Raw genomic sequence first — 20,646 nt, 5'->3', positions numbered from 1 at the left:
GAGAATGAACAAATGGGGGTGCAGCTTGAGCAAAACTGGAGTCTGTTCTCTGTAGTTAGGTCTTTGGGCTGTAGCCTGATGCCACCAAGTGACTGATTTATTTCTTTAAAAAAAAAAAAAAAAGCTTGTGAATGGTAAGCAACAGAACATGTGCAATCCAAAGACAACCCCCCCCCCCCCCCCCCCCCCAACACACACAACAAAAGTTTCACCATTCCAATTGGTGGACATATAAATAAAACATGTTTAGCCATCAATCATTATCATTTAGTTTTTCTACAAGCATTTTTTCCTGAATCATGGAAAACAGACCAAATTACAAAAGCTCATCAGTGCAATGCTCAATTTCACACCAAAACAGACGACTTTGGTTTAATGCACAATGTTTCAAGGCATTCTTATATACTAGAATATGGCAGAGTGACAAAAGACAAAGTGGTTTAAAATGCATCTAAAGCTTATGAATATATGAAACACCAAATAATCACCCCAAGCATCCAGTATGCAATGGAGGGAGAAGCTAACACTGAAAGCTACACACAAAATGAAAAAAAAAAAAAAAAACATGATTCATTCAGGATTTTCAAGTTCAAATCTAACAAATTAATCAAAAAGACCAGAGAGAAATATATACACAGGAGGAACACACACACAAAATGAAACAGTTAGCAGGAAGCTAACTACAGCATTTGACAAGTTTCAACATGGCCAGAGCTGCTCAACTTCATGTCCAGTTGCTAATTCACACTGCAAGCACAACATTCTTAATTAACGCCAATGTCTGAAATACTCAGCACACCCCCACACCGAATCAAGCCCATTATTTTTTTTTTTTTTGCCTTTCCTCTACTTGCACGTTCATCTGTCACATCTTATAATAAAAAAAAAAGGACAAAATTTACAACTGCGGCCTTTAAACGGCAACAGTGAGGTGGGAGAAATTGAACAAAACCCGCACGTTACAACTACCTTTTTAAATTAGTCATTTGTACAATATAGCCACAGAGAAGACTGTCAATATTCACATTGGAGAAAAAAAAAAAGTATTTTCTATATTTAGTGGAAAATGAAAATATCCATCATAACCAACACCCTCTGCTGTATTCTTCACCAACCAAAAACACCCTCCAGTCCAGCTATGATAATTTGTTCAACAAAATCAACCTACAAACCAACGACAATCAAATCAATCAGGTCTCAACCAAAAGACGTGACTCATTCCACTTTTTCAAATTATGCTGGACATCAAAGGCACTTCACTTCTTATCATCAATATCAACTAGGTATATATATATATATATATATATATATATATATATATATATATATATATATATACACTGGTTTGTTTAGTTTACAGTGAGAGCTTCACAGACGAGGGAAATTTAAAACGCCCAGACTTTGCTCAACTGGGTAGCGATAAATTCGGAAAATAACCCACTCGAAACCATTATTTATGGGTAGAAACGCTTTTTAAACGAGTTTCACACTGGGTGTTCCAGGTTGGAGACGCACCAACAACAGGTAACACTTTCATATCAGTTGATGACAGCATGGCAAACGTGTTAGCTTATTTGTTGCAGCTGCTTGGATGTTTATTTGATAAAACTGCTCTAAAATGTTATCAAGTTAATTGTGTCCTATTATCTGTGCAAAATCACACATATTCAAAGAGCAAATATGGGTTGGGGCTGGACTTTAGACCGAGCGCCCTCTGGTGGCCATTATTGGCCGATGACAACATCACCGAGTTTAAATACAAATACATATATTTGATCACTTTTCAAGTCAATTTAATGTACAATGGTTCATTTCAGGTCCGCTTTCGCCGAAAGTGACATGTATGCGACGCGCGCTCTGATTGGCTGATTACTGGTTACCATGACAGTTGTCCATGACAACGCGCATGACGTCACACAGCAGCTAAAAGGCACGATTAGAAAAACGAACTTGAACGTACTCCATAAATATCTAGGTCAGCTTCGGAAAAACACACAGATTGAAAGCTTACCAGGTAAGAGAATCATTTATTAGCAAGTTGAAAGAGAACGAGCCCAACACACTGTAAGTTTGCATATAACAGCCATATAATAAACGAATTATTAATCTCGCTTGCTCGGTTAATAATCCTTTCATATTTTACAAGAGTGGTAAGTAGTAAGCACAATAAACACCTCATGACTTGTTTACTATTTAAAACTTAATTGGGATCAATTTGGTCTGTCTTTTGAGTTCAGATCCTCTGTTGGGGTGTAAACCAACAAAATGATCATGTTTTTATTCACATGGAAAGGTCTGTTAACGTCTTTTAACAAAGGAAGAAAAAAAAATCTTTTAACTTTTAGTTATTTATTGTTTGTTGTCTCACCTACCAAGCAACCGTGTTAGTTTCACACACACACACACACACACACACACACACACACACACACACACACACACACACACACACACACACACACACACACACACACACACACACACACATATATATATATATATATAATGAATTATGATAAGGGTTAGGGTTTAATTTTAACCATATATCTGCTTTCATAGGAGACCTTTGCGCACTTGTGGGAATTTAGCACAGTAGAACAATTCTAGTGTGGTCTGGTCCAATTTGGGAAATTTCACATTCACAAATTGAGAAACACATAAGTATTTGGACAGTGACACAATAAAAATAAATAATAAATAAATAAAAATTTTGGTTCTGTATGCCACCACAGTGCAGTCAGAATTACACATTCAAAAATGGTTGAAATGCTAAATTTCAGCATTAATTCAGTTACTTTAATAAAAATATTTATAGATTGTTTAATTTTAACATCACTGGTGGCGCTTTACAGAGGCAATCCTGAGTCATTGCATGCAGATCACAATGACCCGCACTGTGCCACTCAGTCACACCACTGACTTCATGAATGAAGCTCAGTCAGCAAAAGAGAATCCTGTAAAAATATGCGGTGTCTGCAAGCTACGTTAGTCTTAAATAGAATGTCTTTAACAGGAACAGTGCACAGAAAGAGTAGCAGAGCAGAGCGTGGTCCAGACAGACTCAGCGAGAGTTACCATTGCAACACTGCATGCCCATATATGGCACACATAAAAAGTCAACCGAGATCAACTGTTGTATTTTGCTACAAAATCTGAATGTGATGTGAAATTTTAACATGATTTTGTTCAACAATCATAAAATTTTGATCATACTCATCTGAGAAGCAATAAATATAATTTTTGCCCCAAAAAATCAGAGATATAGAGCTTACACAGCTGTTTGGGCTGCATAAGACAAGTACAAGGCCAGAAGTACATGGGCATGATGTGATGATTAATGCTACTCTGAGTCTCACCGGCTTGCCGTTGGAGGCTATGAGCTTCCAAATACCTGGGGCCACTAACTTGGACCGGGGGATCAGTACCAAAATTAATGCTATTGGTTGTGACCAGTAGGCTCAAAAAATATTTCTCAACCTTGCAATATCTATTTGTGTCATGCCATGCTTTTCCATTACTCCAGTGTTTTCTTGTCTTCCCGTTGTTGAGTTTTGCTACTTGACTAAGGCTTTGCCTTTTAGCCTGCTTCCTTGGACTACGGTGCCTGGCATTCCTGTGCTTTTACCTCCTGCCTGTTTTACCTACTGTTCATAGAGTTTTTCCCCTCATGGATTTTGATATTACCTGGACCGATTATCTTTTTTTGCCTGTCACTGGGCATTGATAAAGAACTTTGTATGTAAGTACAAAGTTCATGTGTACAGGTCATGAGTAGTCACATGTTCTCTCCTCAGGAGTCCCCAGCTGTCAGCTTTTGGTTGAATAATAGTCTTGCTTCCTCTGATGCTCCTTTTCCAGCATTAAGAACTCAATCTTTACCTTTTTTATTTAAAAATGTTCCAATTCAAAATGACAAAGCTGTAGCTTTTATAAGCATTACATTTTCTTGAAAATGATAAAACAAATGATGAAAATGTGAAGTGTTATGGTGCTGTACATCATGGGGAAAACGATCACAAATAGTGTTTTTACAGCTTGTGCTTCATATCAACTTTAGGAAAGTATTGTGTCTGAAATGAGACTGATACTGTTGTTTTACTAAGACAAACATAATAAATGTTTATGGTGTTTCCAGGCTAAAGTGAGATGTCATGGACCATTCCAGATAAGACTGGTCCAATAAGATAGACTGAGTGGCGCGTTTTCATTCTGCCTGTGCTTTCACAGTATGGCAGTGAAAATCCTTTCTTACATATGGTGGGTGTCCAATGTCAGAAGGTATAGCTTCAAGGTACTGCATTCAGCTGTGTAACAGTTTCTGATTTACAAGTTGTTTGAAATGCTGAACATTTAACAACACAAGAAAAAATGGCTTAAAGCTGTCTGAGGTTATTTTATTTCTGTTGTCAATAGCTCAACCACTACCCAAAATGCTAATTATAAATCTCTTTTTAATGTCCTCAGCACACTATAAACATGTCTTCACAGAATCAGAAGTCACTACTGACAACAAACTATCTGGAAAGGTTCTCACTCAACATCTATCTTTTGCTGTGTAAAGCATTAATCCCAAAACCACTGCCAAGAAAGATGTGCCGGAATCATTTCTGGAAGAAGCTCTCAGCTCTCCAAGGCAGCATAGTGTCACTGTGACAGGTGTCAGCATAAAAGGACCAGGCGATAACACTATGGGAAGTGGGAAAGGGGCACCATGTTGGGCAATCAGTATCCAAAAGAACACTGCAAGTGGCTCTGTGGCACAGGAGTTGGGCTCCCGATTTATAGATAAGTGTTCAATTCCAGGTATGCTCAGGTTACCTGTTTGCATCCTTGAAAAGCATACTTCATCTGCATTGTCCCAGGCCAAGTGGGTACTGGCCTTGGCTGATGGCTCGTGTGTCAAGATAGTTACCACCTATGACCTGAGTGGTTCTGTAGTGTGTTGCATGTGACATTGTGTGGCAATGAAGTGGAGTGCGATGTTATTTCTGGTGGGCCTTGCCTCCACACACAGGCTCGACTCCTGAACATGAAATACGATTAAAATAGAGCTGCATGGACTTGAATTAAGTTGTGAATGAGATCAATTGTACTTGAGCGATAATATGACTTATAGACTCTATGCATAATCTCTGATAAAACTATGCAAATAATCTGAGATCAAATTTCCCAGATAACCAAATGACTCCTAGAATGTTAATCTGCTTTTATTTAATGGATCACTTGGTAATAAGGTAAAAATATCCAATGCTGTAAATTAAAAATAAATACTAATCTAACATATAAAGCTGACCGTGCGTGTGTGTCTGTGTGTGTGTTTGCTATGCACAGCCACAGTAATTAAGCAATCAAGACCAAACTTGCTATGGTGACTAGGGGCTCCAAGGGGGAGGTCACTAGGGATCTCAGGTTGAAAGTGTACACACACACACACACACACACACACACACACACACACACACACACACACACACACACACACACACACACACACACACACACACACACACATATCACAATCCGCTCACTGGAGCCCTTATTTTCGCAGTTGACGTGGTACTCAGGTGAGGTAGCAAGTATTACACTTTACTTACTACATAGTAGTGGCTGGCTAGGGTGCACTTTAATTACAATCCCAACAGGCCAGCTCGCATTGTGTGCGAGTTAAAACACACATTTTTTTTTCAATTAAAATGTACCTGCTGTGTACAACAAGCCAGAGCAGTACAGTGATATAACATGCTATCACCTTTTTATCATCATCTACTTGACTCTCATGAATGTCACAAATTGCTCTATGAAAATGAATGACAACATACACACAATGCAATGCAACTTACTACACCTTAACTAAAGTGACATGAAATACACAATGACATGGCTAAAATTCTACCCATGCATAGAACAGGTAACTCAGCTAGTAATAAATAAGAAAATAAATAATTCTTATCCCTAGCTAATCTCTGTTCAGAAATTTAATTTTTGTTGTCTGGCAAAGAGATTTAAAAAGGAAGATTTATGGTCCTCAATTTGGTATCATTTTGCTGAAATGCTACTTTACAGGAAATTTCATGAATTTATGAAAATCTGGGAAAATGGGGTGATTTTGTGAAATTTCATATACATTGCCTCATAATATATTTCCATTTTCAAACAAGTCAATCTCAATTACAAAACCTGAGTTACTGGAAATTTTGGTGTTATCCATGATTTTACCAAACGAATACTTTGGGAAGTTTCATAGTTTAAACCAACAAAATATACATCAAATTGTACATTTATATCTGTGGATTGGGAAATTTGGCTAATTATGAAGAAATAGTTGGCAATAAATGCCTGCGAAAGAGCAAAAATGAAAGCTTTTTCCTATAGTGAAAATGATGAGTCGAGAATGTGAACTCCGTTTGACCCTTTGACCACTACCGGAAGTGGGAAATAGGAAACAGGCGTATAAGCCAAATCAACACATTGCACAAAGGCAACAAGTATCACCTTGAGATGATGGGGGATCAGGAAGTCACAGTTAACGCATTCATTACATTATGGATTCTTTCAGGGACCCATAATTCCATGGACACTGGGAATGGTTCCGGTCTCAGCCTGCATTCACTTAGCTGTGAACAGATGTGTGAAAATCAGTCTTTTAAAGCATTCCAAAGCAAAACAAGCATTCTGATTTTTTGCTGTGTGCAGTAATCAGTGCGGAAAAGACAAGTATAGTTAAGGAATTATATAAGGAGTAAGCTGGACTCAGTTATATTTTGTTCATAAAGTTTGTTGACATCCACAAATCTGCTGGTGACTTTTTTTAATTGTTGTTTCAAGTACTGGTTTCTACACATAAATTTTATGTTAAAAGATTGCTCATTTTAATGTTAACTCCAGTTAACAGCCAACAGCAATACCATCATTGTTCCAAAACTGCACTGCATTATGGGTCCCTGAAGGACTCCATTAAATAAAAAGAAAACATAGAGAGAGGGCTGACCCCCACAAAATGATGTAATCTGGACGCCATTTTGATTGTGTGTAACTGGGGCAGCTTGGCTGCTGCAGTGGAGTGACGTTTTGTAAACAAAACTTCTCATTAGTGCACTACAAGCTACTGTAATGCACTATTTGACTTTAGAACACAAGGAACTACTATTACAAACATTTATTTAAACAGCTGTTATGATTGTGGAGTGTATAGAGTGGAAAATAAGGCACTGTAAGTATATTATAACTTAGGCAGCCTGATGTATTATATTTTTAGTTTTACATTTTACATTTAGTTTTATATTTTCTGTTGTGTTTTTAATCAGGTTCTTTTTGTCTCTTTCTCTAAAATTGTATTGTAGCATTATTAGTTATTACTATTGTTGTTGTTGCTATTATTATTATTAATATACAAACAAAAATAAATTTCAAAATATTACAATTTGTAATACATTTGACTCTTTTACGACAACAAACGCTGAGTCATTATTATACAGAAAACAAATGCACACAAACGTGCTGACAGCTGCAACAGCTTAATGCTAACTTTAACATTGAAAATGTCATAGACATGCTAACGCATTAGCATCGGTCCCGTTTTTAAGTTATAAAATACATCTATCAACTGTTTCAGAAGACCATAACAGGTCGGTTTAACATAAAAAAGGAAATATCACTCACAGACATATGCTCTTTAGGGTTTTATCGGGGGAAAATTAAGATAAAGCGAAATAAAACAATGAATCAAAGAAGCATTAGATCAAAGCACTGCTTCAATCTGCAAATCACTGCTTTGATTGGTTCAAGGTTCAAAGCAAAGCTGCGCTGCAGAAAAGTTGATTACAGACCCGTTGCGGGGTCTGTAATCAATGTAGAGAAATATTCCTGACCAACACCCCCCAAAACAATGGCCACTCTGAAGGACTGATAAGAGAATCGTTAAGCAAAAAGGTTACTGATGTCGCAAACGATACCCTTTGGAAAGGAGTAGAATGCCACTTCCTTGTTTGTTTTAGTGTACTTGGTGCAATTGATAGCCGAACACTCGGTTCCTTTAGATCTTGATGTTTTTCTGATGTTGCTGGTATGATAGTTATGATCCATGGTCATGAAAAATGCACATAAACAGAAACTTTTGTCTCTAATACGACTCTAGAGTGACACAAAGACTGCCATTGTGCGTCTATAGCAACACCCAGTTACACACATTCAAAATGCCGACCGGCGCTCAGCCAATTACAATGCAGCATATAGGAAGTCGGCCCTCGCTATGTTCTCTCTGTCATCTGATCCTGGCACGCTGAAGCTTTGTAAGAACTGCCATGTTTATGCTACAACATATTAAAATAGTAGCTCTTTAGGTCTGTTTTTCTGGGTTTTATAGCTCAAAAAAATCAAGCCAATGCTAAAATCATATAATAAATGTTAGAGTTAGCATTTATGGGTAGCTTCAGCTAAGTGTTTCAGTGGTTTACTGGTGTAGTGTGATCACAGTAAACATAGATTAGCGGTTAGCGAAGCTAGCTTTTAGGTTAATGGTGACCACAACTGTGTGTATGCTGATCTTGTTGTATGTGATCTGTTCTCCACCAAGCCTGTTTAAATGAGTTATGTTAAATCACAAGATAGTCATCTTTTTTTTTCCCAATTTGTTTTTATTTTTATTTTTGGAGTTTCTCTGTTCTTTGTAACCACACTTGCAGCCTCGTGGGCAGGGAGGCAGCTGGTAATGGTTTGGAGGATTTTGTACAGCTTAAAGAGATGTGGTAAAAAATGTAAGTAAGGACTCAAACTGCTGTGACAGGGGTAAATGGTGCATCACTAAAAAAAGTTTAATGTTCCTGAAAAAGCAAAACTCAGTCTGAAGCAACCCTAAATCAGCACTGTGGAGAAAGATCATCACATAAGACACTCACAACATTTCCAATATAAATTTGTATTATTATTATTATTATTATTATTATTATTATTTAAATAAGAGCCCCGATTTTGAGTTTGTAACTTGCCTTTGCTTTGGTTCTCATAGAATTGCCAGCCAAGGTCAGCTCAGATGTTTAAGTGACTCATTTCATAATAATGTTATACCAACAATGGCAAATACAGACCAAGACATCGTGGTGACTGAATTTTAAATAGATGTCCTAAATAAATTAATTGCCATACAAATCTCATTCTGCAAAACCCCTTAGGCTGGCAATCTGGTTAAATCCCCAGAGTGCCGAAAATCACCTAAATGACCCACAGAAACTCTTGTCACTTACAATTATTTACTTAATTGGGTGATAAGTACCAGAACGGAGTCAGAAACATTTAGATTTCATGCTGTTGGGAAGAGAAGTGACTGCTGAGCAATAAAAAAAGTAGGCTTTTAGCAGTCCTGTACTGCGGAAAGGCTTCCATTGTATTGATTTCTTCTCTTTTTTAGTGAGTCTTCCACTCAAGGCTATCCTCTTCCTCAATGCCCGTCCCTTATGGGACTTGGTTCTGTCCTTGCTTCCCATTAGGTCAAGTCTTGTCTTTTAAGTGAGCTAATTTTTCCAGAAAACAAATCTGTCTGGCCTTCTAGATACTCCGTCAGTCTCCTCCAGAATAATTAAAGTCGACAGCTGCAGATCAATCAAATATGGGTACCACCCAATTTGTGTTTTGTGAAGCAAAGGTAATATCAGACATGTTTAACCTTTTATAATGAAAACTGCTCCAAACACACAAATGCAGTGAGTGAATTCACACATGGACAAAATTATTGGTACCCTACATTTTAATATATGGTCAGTAATAAATACAAAGAAAGCAATTTTATTGAATCAAAAATTTTTTTAAGGGGTTTTTAATTTTTTTTTTTTTCTGTGGGGGGTGCTCCGGGAGTACGGGGTCCAGGGTCCTTTGCTAAGGGCTATCCGGTCCCTGTACGACCGCAGCAGGAGCTTGGTTCGCATTGCCGGTAGTAAGTCAAACCTGTTTCCAGTACACGTTGGCCTCCGCCAGGGCTGCCCTTTGTCACCGGTTCTGTTCATTATTTTTATGGACAGAATTTCTAGGCGCAGCCAGGGTGTAGAGGGGGTCTGGTTTGGGAACCACAGAATCTCGTCTCTGCTGTTTGCGGACAATGTGGTTCTGTTGGCTTCATCAAATCAGGACCTTCAGCGTGCACTGGGGCGGTTTGCAGCCGAGTGTGAAGCGTCCGGGATGAGAATCAGCACCTCCAAATCCGAGGCCATGGTTCTCAACCGGAAAAAGGTGCTTTTCCCTCTTCAGGTCGGTGGAGTGTTCTTGCCTCAAGTGGAGGAGTTTAAGTATCTCAGGGGTCTTGTTCACGAGTGAGGGACGGATGGAGCGTGAGATCGATAGACGGATCGGTGCAGCATCTGCAGTGATGCGGTCGCTGTATCGGACCGTCGTGGTAAAGAGACAGCTGAGTAGGGGGGCAAAGCTCTCGATTTACCGATCGATCTACGTTCCGATCCTCACCTATGGTCATGAGATTTGGCTCATGACCGAAAGAACGAGATCGCGAGTACAAGCGGCTGAGATGAGTTTCCTCCGCAGGGTGGCTGGGCGCTCCCTTAGAGATAGGGTGAGGAGCTCGGTCACTCGGGAGGAGCTCAGAGTCGAGCCGCTGCTCCTCCACATCGAAAGGAGTCAGTTGAGGTGGCTCGGGCATCTTTTCCGGATGCCCCCTGGATGCCTCGCTGGAGAGGTGTTCCGGGCACGTCCCATTGGGAGGAGGCCCCAGGGAAGACCCAGGACACACTGGAGGGACTACATCTCTCGGCTGGCTTGGGAATGCCTTGGGGTTCCCCCGGAGGAGATGGGGGAGGTGTGTGTGGATCAGGAGGTCTGGGCGGCTTTGCTTGAGCTGCTGCCCCCGCGACCCGACTCCGGATAAAGCGGAAGAAAATGGATGGATGGATGGAATTTTTTTTAAATGTCCAAAGATATTTGGTATGGAAGCACATTATATTCACTGGATTAAAAAAAAAAATTGGACCCCTGCTCTCGTAATTATGAGAAAAGATCTCATAATTTAGGTTAGCGTAACAATCACATCACATCACACATCAGTGAACTGTCTGGCTGCACTACAGTACTCTGTGTGTAAAACTGTCATTGTGAAAAAATTTGGAGAATTTTTCATTATTTAAATTTTCAGTAGCATAATTTTTATGACCTTTTTCCAAGCTGAGTGCTGTAGTATAGCCAGCAGGAGACTATTCATGTGTGCAGTGAATTTTGTGTCACTATACCTTATAACAATGAGGCTATTGAATATTGAAAAATTCTTCAAAATTTTTCACAGTGACCTTTTTCCAAACTGAGAGCTGTAGTACAAACCAGAGGGAGTTCATTGATGTGTGATGCGAGTTTGGTGGCAGTACAAGCTATGAATAAAAGGTTTCTTCAAATTTATTCCAATAAAAATCTTCAAAATTATATAATAGTACATTTTTCCAATCTACAACCAGGATGTGATGTGAGTTTGGTGGCGCTACAAACCATAAATGTGATGTTATTGAGTTTTTAATAAAAGCATTTCCTTTCGCCATGGTCATTTGTTGACGGTCCCTAAACCCCTGTTTCACACCGGCAGCACATCAAGATCAATGTAATTCACAAAGAAGGGAGGACGTCTGATTTTGGTGAGATGCCCCGTGCACCTTCCTGTAGGAATTTAATTTATCAGTTGCATAAAGATGTTTTCTTTGTGGATAATGATAGTACATGGTTCTGTGCAAGGCACTGGTCAGTGTGGCACCTGTCATAACCATAACCAGGGAGAACGAGGGGTTAACTCCTGGCCAGTTGCATATCAGTTTGGGTGCCCTGTGCCCCTACCTGGAGGAATTTCATTAATCCAGGAAACCACCCTTTTGTAATCACAAAGCACCACCACCGGTTACAAATCAAATGATTTTTGATTATAACTTAGGAATTCTCACACTTGTCTTTACTGAGGGATTGGAAGTATGGAAGCGCATTGTATGGAAGCTGGATTTTAAAAAAAATAGACACCATAATTACGGTGAAAAGATCACAAGAAAAGATCTCGTAATTGTTGTGTGGGCCGCTGAAGAGGAGGTACTGCTGGCCCACCACCACTAGAGGGCGCCCTGCCTGGAGTGCGGGCTACAGGCACCGGAGGGCGCTGCCGCCTTACAGGAGCAGCCAGGATGACAGCTGTCACCCATCACCGGAGACAGCTGATCCCAATCACTACGGAGGTATATCAGCAGGACGGCATCTCCACCTCATTTGCCGAGATATCGTTTCTACCAGAGAGGTAACGTATCAAAGCAAATAGAGTGCATCTTTTGGATTGAGCTAGTTTTTTTGGATTACTGTTCCAACGAGAGGTGGAGGTACCTTTCCTGCTGTTCGGAGTCCTGGGTGCATACGCGCCCCCATCTAACTGTTCTTTGCTCCTCGCCAGCAGTACCAGGTCCGACACGCGGAGGCAGTGGCCACCTGGGAGTTCGGGACTTGGCGGCTCCAGTATTCCCGGGGTCCTGTGGCAGAGGAAGCCGTGTGGTTCCGGTCTTACCTTGGAGAGGCGTCTCCTATCTTCGAGCCTGCCCACACGACACTTTTGTGAATTGACTGTTGTCCATTGCTGTGATTGGTTGTATTCGTTGTGCACATTCACAACAGTAAAGCGTTGTTATTTTGACTTACTCCATTGTCCGTTCATTTGCGCCCCCTGTTGTGGGTCCGTGTTCCTACACTTTCCCAACAGGATATCTCGGCCAGCGTCATGGATCCCGAGGGGCGTCAACCGGCTGTTGAACGGCCAATGGAAGAACAGGACGCGCAGGCGTCCGCGGGAGGGGTAATCGGTGAGTTGCAGCGGATCCTCACCGCTTTCACGACTCGGTTGGATTTCATGACCGAGCAGAACGTCCTCCTGAACCGCAGGGTGGAGGTTCTCGCCGCGCAGGTGGAAGCGCGCCCTCCGGGCGCCGCTGCGGCTCTCCCTCCCGTAGATCCTGTGCGTAACGTTGACGTTCCACTGGTTGTTCAACGACCTCTCCCTCCTTCCCCGGAAGCATACATAAGCCCTCCAGAGCCGTACGGAGGCTGTGTGGAGACGTGCGCGGATTTTCTGATGCAGTGTTCGCTCGTCTTCGCACAGCGTCCCGTTATGTACGCGACCGATGCTAGTAAAGTAGCTTATGTCATAAACCTGCTTCGCAGTGAGGCACGCGCTTGGGCTACAGCGCTCTGGGAGCAGAATTCACGGCTCCTTCTGACATACGATGGGTTTGTGAGGGGGCTCAGAACCGTGTTCGATCACCCTAATAGAGGAGAAACCGCTTCAACCGTGCTACTGTCAATGAGACAGGGGCGCCGGAGCGCAGCTGTTTATGCAGTCGACTTCCGCATCGCGGCTGCGAGATCCGGCTGGGATAACGCTGCCCTCCGCGCTGCCTTTGTAAACGGACTGTCTTTGGTTCTCAAGGAGCACCTGGTGGCTAAGGACGAACCGCGGGATTTAGACGGGCTTATCGATCTTGTCATACGGTTGGACAACCGGTTAGAAGAACGTCGGCGGGAACAAGACGAAGGGCGTGGCCGGGCACGCGCCGTCCCTCTCCCTTCCGGTTCCGACCGCGCTCCGCCTTCCCCACGCTCCACGGCCCCTGCGCTCCGTGGGGCCACAGCTCCCCCTACTGACGAATCTATGGACACGAGTAGGGCAACATTTAGGGCACCAGCTGCACAGAGGAGACGGGCCCATGGAGCTTGTTTAAGGAGGAGGTCAGAGTCCCGCCCAATCTGGGGACGGTGCCGGTGGAGTACCACGACCTTGTCGACGTGTTCAGCAAGGATCTGGCGCTCACACTCCCCCCCCACCGTCCGTACGATTGTGCCATCGATTTGGTTCCAGGCAGTGGGTTCCCGTCCAGTAGACTGTACAACCTCTCACGGCCTGAGCGCGAATCAATGGAGACCTACATCCGGGACTCGTTAGCTGCCGGGTTGATCCGAAATTCCACCTCCCCGATGGGCGCAGGTTTCTTTTTCGTGGGTAAAAAAGATGGCGGACTTCGTCCATGCATCGATTATAGGGGGCTGAACGAAATCACGGTTCGCAACCGATACCCGTTACCCCTGTTGGATTCGGTGTTCACGCCCCTGCATGGAGCCAAGATTTTTACCAAGCTTGATCTTAGAAACGCGTATCATCTGTGTTAAGGATTTTATATATATATATATATATATGTTATCACTGTTAAACATTTGTAGCTTTGTCTTCTTTCTCATGAGAACGGTGTTGTGCTGTTTTGCACTTCACCCTGAGAACGTACGTGTTATTCAACCTTGTTTTAGCTTTGTCTTCTTTCTCATGAGAACGGAGATGTGCTGTTTTGCACCTGTCTTAATGCAATCCTGAGAATTCAATTTTGTTTTAGCACTCTGGGGTCAATCTGAACTGGGAATGAAGGACTGGATGTACTTATTGTTATAACATAACTTTGTTTTCGTAGCCGCTAACGACTGGGAGTAAAAGAACTGAAGGTTGAATTTTGACTGATTGTGATGCTTAGTGTTCCAGGCAGATGCAAAACAGCTGATAACTGCAACAGACGAACGAGATGTGCTGACCTGAAGTGTTCTTCCTTACAGCTGCACTTGACGTATGCGTTTATGTTATGGGAAGAAACTTGTCTTGCGTCATTACCCCCACCCTTAGGACAAGTTTCTTGTTTATGTGATGAGGGCGTCTCTTAATAAAAAGAGCGGAAAAGCAGGCCAGACTTTAGTGTAGCCTTGGTGTACAGCCTGGCCGCACTCCGCGCGTAATATTTGACTTTCTGTCTCACTGGTGTTTCTTGACTCTGTTTGTCTTGTTAAAGGTTTTAAAAATGTTTGGAGGAGAAAATACCCAACATTGACTGGGGGCTCGTCCGGGAGCTCAACAATACCGGAGGTGTCCAGCGGAGGTCGTCAAGTCCAGACGTAAATCCTTGGCCAAGGTCCGATCGATTGATCGTGTCTGCAATTGTCGACCACCGTTGGCATCGTCTGGTTGACGAGATTTTCCCGAAGAAGACAGACAGGAAGTCGAGTCAGTGAGTAGAATTTCTTTGTAAATAGTACTGAGTGAGTGGTGATCAGATCACATAAACAGTTAAATTCCGCAAGCGATGATACAGAATCGTCTGTTAATGCAAAGCAGTTAAACTCTGTAAGGAGGGTGCGGACTCCTCTGTTTATATACGCGTACCGGTAGGGGATAAAAGTGATCACATAAAACAGTTAAACTCCGTAAGCGATGGCGTGGAATCGTCTGTTAATGCAAAGCAGTTAAACTCCGCGAGGAGGGCGGACTCCTCTACGGTTGCGAGGGACGCAAGTAGTTAAATTCCGGAAGGAGGATACGGACTCCTCTGTTTTAATACGTAAAGGAAATCCCGGGTAGAAATATGTGCACTGTAAAAAAGCAGTTAAATTTGGCAGGGACGGCGGAGTCCCCTAATGCAGGACATTAGTTAAATTTCACGAGAGGGCGAGCTCCCCTGACATAAGAATGCGCGTACGATTATTAGGAGTGTTTCTATGTGTAAATAGTGTTTTGCGCAAGTGTAAATAACTGTGTGAAAACTGTGTGTGTGTAATACTTTGGACAACGTTAGTGACAACCGTGCATGTGGAAGCAGCAGGCAAGTGATTCCGCTTCCTACGGGGAGGTGAAAGGAATCAACCACACGACGGCAAATTAATTGTCACGTCCAAAGAAAGTGTGAAAACTTCAGATTTAGAACACCCTAGGTGTGCCCCCGTCTGAAGTCCAAATTATAACAAGGGATAATAAAAATGGGGGGTAAGACGTCTATAAATAAGGAAAATTTATCAACTGACGACTGGAAATTTATGGAAGCAAAAAATCCAAAAACAACAAAAAATTGGAGACCTGGATTAATAAACATGACTTTGACGGACGACTGAACCTGATCAGTATACAGAAGCTGAAGAAGGAGTTAGAACAGCAACATAAAGGTGATGAGAAAAAGATGCAGAAAGTAGGGGCAGATTTAGTGGCATTTTGGGAGGAAGAAGCAGAGAACAGACAGAAGGGAGCAGAGAAGCGACGATTAGAGAAAGCAAGAAAAAAGAAAGCTGTAGGTAAGGCAGAAGAAGATGTGATAATTCAGCACAGAGAACCAGAACAGCCTCAACAACCACCGCCGGCTGGACCGTCGGTGGCAAAGAGACCTTTATCTCCTCTACCAGAGGATGACGATGTATTGCCACCACAGTATGATTTGGCAGTAAAACCTAAGGTAAAAAGAGAAAAACCAGAAAAACCACAAACACGCAGTCAAGCAAAAGTGCCTACAGCCCCTCCCATGGTGGAACATAGTGATCAGGGAGGTGCCTATCCTATGATAGAAGTACCAAATCCTCGTGCAGAAACAGCAGGACAGCTACCAACCATGCTCGTTTATCGGACATGGAATGCTGATGATATCAAAGCAGCAGTCGACATGATACCATCGCCACATGTCGACATTGAGGGATTTATGCAGGATATAGAAAACATTAGAACATCTTACCACCTTAATGGACCTGAAGTCCAACAGGTGTGGATGAAAGCATGTGGCCCTAAATGGAGTCAGGTACGTGGAGACTGGAATCCTGCAGATCAACAAGGCGTACCACTGACACATGATGATCTAGTCTTGAGAGTGGAAGCTACGATTACACGTGCAAAAGGAGTGTTAGGACCAAAGATAAATTATACTGAAATTACCAGGACAACTCAGAAAGAAGGAGAACCATGGATAGAGTTTAGATGCAGATTTGAGTGTATTTAGAGTCCATAGTGGCATATTGCCAGGAACACCAGTGTATGAAAACAAATTGAAAAATATTTCACCTGTGAAGCTGATAATGACCGATTTGATTCATGATGGCAACTCAACAGCTGTCATAACAGTAACAGGTGCCACTGAAGATGTTTTAAAATTGAGATTCACAGGTATGCCATTACATGTGTCACTTTGTAAACCATATTTGACAGAATGGCAAGAATTGGGACTGACAGTCATAACAGCTTTGTCAGCCACTGATTGGAGCAGAGTTGGACCACGAACGGAGTTCAGTCCATCAACTAAATTGTATAAAGTGCCAGTTAATGTCTCATTGGTGCTGACAGCTGGAACACAGATTGATGTGTCCACTTCACAATCCTGAGTGTTTCAGTTGAGTCCTGAAGAGGACGATCTTCTCTCTTCTGTACCATCAGGATTGTGGACAACAGGTCCTTCAGACGTAGGACTGATAAAAAAAATGCACAACCTGTAGTTATAAGACCAAAAACAGAATACAGACCATGTGTAAGACAGTATCCATTGAAACCTGATGCAATTGAAGGAATCAGGCCAGTAATAGAGAATTTATTAACAGCAGGAGTAATAGTGCCATGTCCAGATTCACCATGTAACACACCCATATTTCCTGTAAAAAAAGGCTCCGCCCTCAGTGGGATGGAGAATGATTCAAGATCTGCAGGCAGTAAATGCTGCTGTAGTAAAAAGAGCTCCATGTGTACCAGATCCGCACACACTGTTAAGCTCATTGAGATTAAATTCTAGTTGTTTTTCTGTAATAGATATCAGTAATGCATTTTTTTTTTTTTCCGTACCAGTACACCCAGATAGTCAATTCTGGTTTGCTTTTACCTTTAAAGGACAACGATATACATTCACCAGATTACCGCAGGGTTACGCAGAGAGCCCAACTATTTATTCTCAAGTCATGTCAGCATGTTTAGCTAATTTCGTTCCACCGGCAGATAGCCAACTATTAGTGTATGTTGATGACATTTGATTGCCTCTGACACACGAGAAAACTGCATAACTGACACAGTAGCATTATTATGTTTCTTATTTGATAATGGCCACAAAGTGAGTAAAAACAAAGTTCAGTTGTGTAGGGATAAAGTAAAATATTTAGGACATGAATTATCAGCCACAGGGCGCACAATCCTGTCTGACAGGAAGGAAGCAATTTTGCACGCTCCAAAACCACAAACCAAAAAGCAGATGATGTCATTTTTTGGACTGACTAATTACTGCAGGGCATGGATTCCCTGCTATGCAGAATTGACTAGTCCACTTTCTGATTTGATGTACAAGGATGATATTTCAATGTCAACCGTGTTGGAATGGAACAAAGATGCTGAGGAAGCTTTTGTAAAAGTAAAACAAACAGTGTCATCCACAGTTTTGGCACTACCAGATTATAGTAAACCATTCATTCAAACAGTTGATTGTAAGAATAAGTTCATGACTAGTGTTTTGGTTCAAGTGTATGGCTCAAAATTGAGGCCAGTTGCCTACTACTCATCTAAATTGGATGCAGTAGCAAGTGCTCTACCACCATGTGTACAGGCTGTTGTTGCAGCCTCTATGGCTGTTCAAAGTAGCAGTAATGTTGTTCTATTCCATCAGTTGACACTGAAAGTTCCACATGCAGTCTCTGCACTTCTGTTGCAGACAAACATGAGCCTTTTGTCCCCAGCAAGACATCTTTCGTGTATGTCCTTGCTATTATCACAACCACATCTTACGGTAGAGCGATGTACAACATTGAATCCATCCACATTGATACCCTTACCTGAGGATGGTGAGCCGCACAATTGTCTTGATGTAGCTACGGTCTGTACGAAAGCACGTCCAGACCTCCAGGACACACCCATCCCAAACAGTACAATTGTGTATGTGGATGGTTCTTCCACTAAAAACGCTTATGGACAAACACAATCTGGATATGCTGTTGTCACAAATTCAGAAGTATTGGATTCTGCTTCATTGCCATCCTCATTTTCAGCACAAGCAGCTGAATTAGTTGCTTTAACTGCAGCTTGCTATCTGTTTAAAGGTACGGCTGTATCAATTTATACAGACAGCCAGTACGCTTTCAGTACGCTGTGAAATTGCCTAACCAAATTGCTATATGCAAATGTGCGGCTCACACCAAAGGCTCTGACAGTGTTTCAAAAGGAAATGACGTTGCTGACAAAACCGCAAAGGCGGCAACAGCTCTTTCTATTTTTCTCCTATATGACACCCCTCCGGATATGACCACAAAAGAAACCCATATTGCCAAAAAAAAATATGTTTAAATGGGCAGCTATTATGAGCCATGGCGTGACGCATGTCTCATCAGGGGGTATGATATCGCAATTGCAATCTATTTTTTGTCTTTATGGGTTCGATGCATATGCAAAACAGCATTGTAGAGCATGCATGACATGTGCAAAACACAACTCACAAGGCAATTTGAGACCCCAAAGAGGTAAATTTCCAACACCACAATATCCCTTTCAAGTGATTCATATGGATTATATACAGCTGAGTAAACATGAAGGGAAGGAATTTTGTTTAGTCATAATTGATGCCTTCTCAAAATGGGTAGAATTGTTCCCTACAAAACATGCAGATGCACTTACAGTGGCTAAGGCATTGTGCAAAGACATCATTCCATGATTTGGAATACCAGAAACAGTCTATTCAGATAATGGAGCGCATTTTGTTAATACAATAGTGCAATACGTAGGAGAAGCGCTACAGGTCAATCTCAAAACTCATTGCGCTTATCATCCACACAGTGCCGGATTAGTGGAAAGGACAAAGGGCACAATAAAAATAAGATTAAGGAAATGTATAGAAGAGACAAAACGAACCTGGATTGAATGTTGGACCTAGTAAAATTGTATATGAGAATAACACCAACACCATCAGGGTTAACACAATTTGAGATACTTTATGGACGACCATATCGTCTACCAATTTTGACATGGATACTAAAACAGCAGATGAGGAACAAACATTAGCAAATTTTATGAAAAAGACATTAACACAGAAAGAGATAACTTAAACACATTTACTGCCGAATAATTTTGATCTTCCACAGGACGGCCTTCCAGTAGTCTAGCCAGGAGACTGGGTGTTCATCAGAGTGATTAAGAGGAAGAACTGGTCCAGTCCTCGTTGGGAAGGTCTATACCGAGTGCTGTTAACAACACCAACTGCAGTAAAGATAGCGGAGAGATCAACGTGGATACATCACTGTAAGATACAGCGTGTGTTGGCGGCCTCCACAGTGTAAGGGGAAGTCTGGCTACAAAGGGAGTCTATTTAATTAGCAATAGATTGTCTCAATGCCAGTGAAGCAGGGAGATCCTTGCACTATTAGGTGAGGTGGTTAACAACACTGTATCCTAGCAATCATGACTGAACTACAGCAGACCCCGGAGCGGCGTGCTCAGCGCCGCCGCTGCCGGACTGTTGGTAGGGCAGCCGGTTGTGTTGTGATCTTAGTGTGTTTCGTGCTCCTCGGATTCCTGGCCTGGTGGTTGACCCAAGAATTGCAGCTCACTGTGGACCGAGCCAGAGAACAACGCAAGCAACATCAGAAGAGGTTTATTCATAATGTGAACGAGACAGATGGACACCCTCATATATACCATACTAATATGTGGTACAGATATGTTCATTTATTGGCTATGGAATTACGTTACTAATTATTATGTTTGTTCGCAAATACCTATATCCTCAACACACCCAGCTCTGACGGCTAAACCGTACCCTGCTAGGGTGACAGAATGTCTTATCATACGGATGCATAATCAAACTGTATTTCGGGGGCAGCAGTTCTCAG

At 41.9% G+C, this 20,646-nt stretch overlaps 1 long non-coding RNA gene across 1 annotated transcript; it reads left to right on the top strand.

Annotated features, from left to right (window-relative positions):
* The first annotated feature begins 201 nt into the window (after positions 1–201).
* On the top strand, positions 202–20,411 carry LOC117523418. The gene is made up of 3 exons (XR_004564501.1): positions 202–435; positions 17,894–17,903; positions 20,402–20,411. It is a non-coding gene; the product is annotated as an uncharacterized LOC117523418 (long non-coding RNA).
* Positions 20,412–20,646: the final 235 nt, after the last annotated feature.

The sequence above is a fragment of the Thalassophryne amazonica genome, chromosome 13, assembly GCF_902500255.1.
Source record: "Thalassophryne amazonica chromosome 13, fThaAma1.1, whole genome shotgun sequence".
Classification (NCBI taxonomy): Eukaryota; Metazoa; Chordata; class Actinopteri; order Batrachoidiformes; family Batrachoididae; genus Thalassophryne; species Thalassophryne amazonica.
The sequence above is the reverse complement of the archived record's forward strand: the minus strand, read 5'-3'. Positions and strand labels throughout refer to the sequence as shown.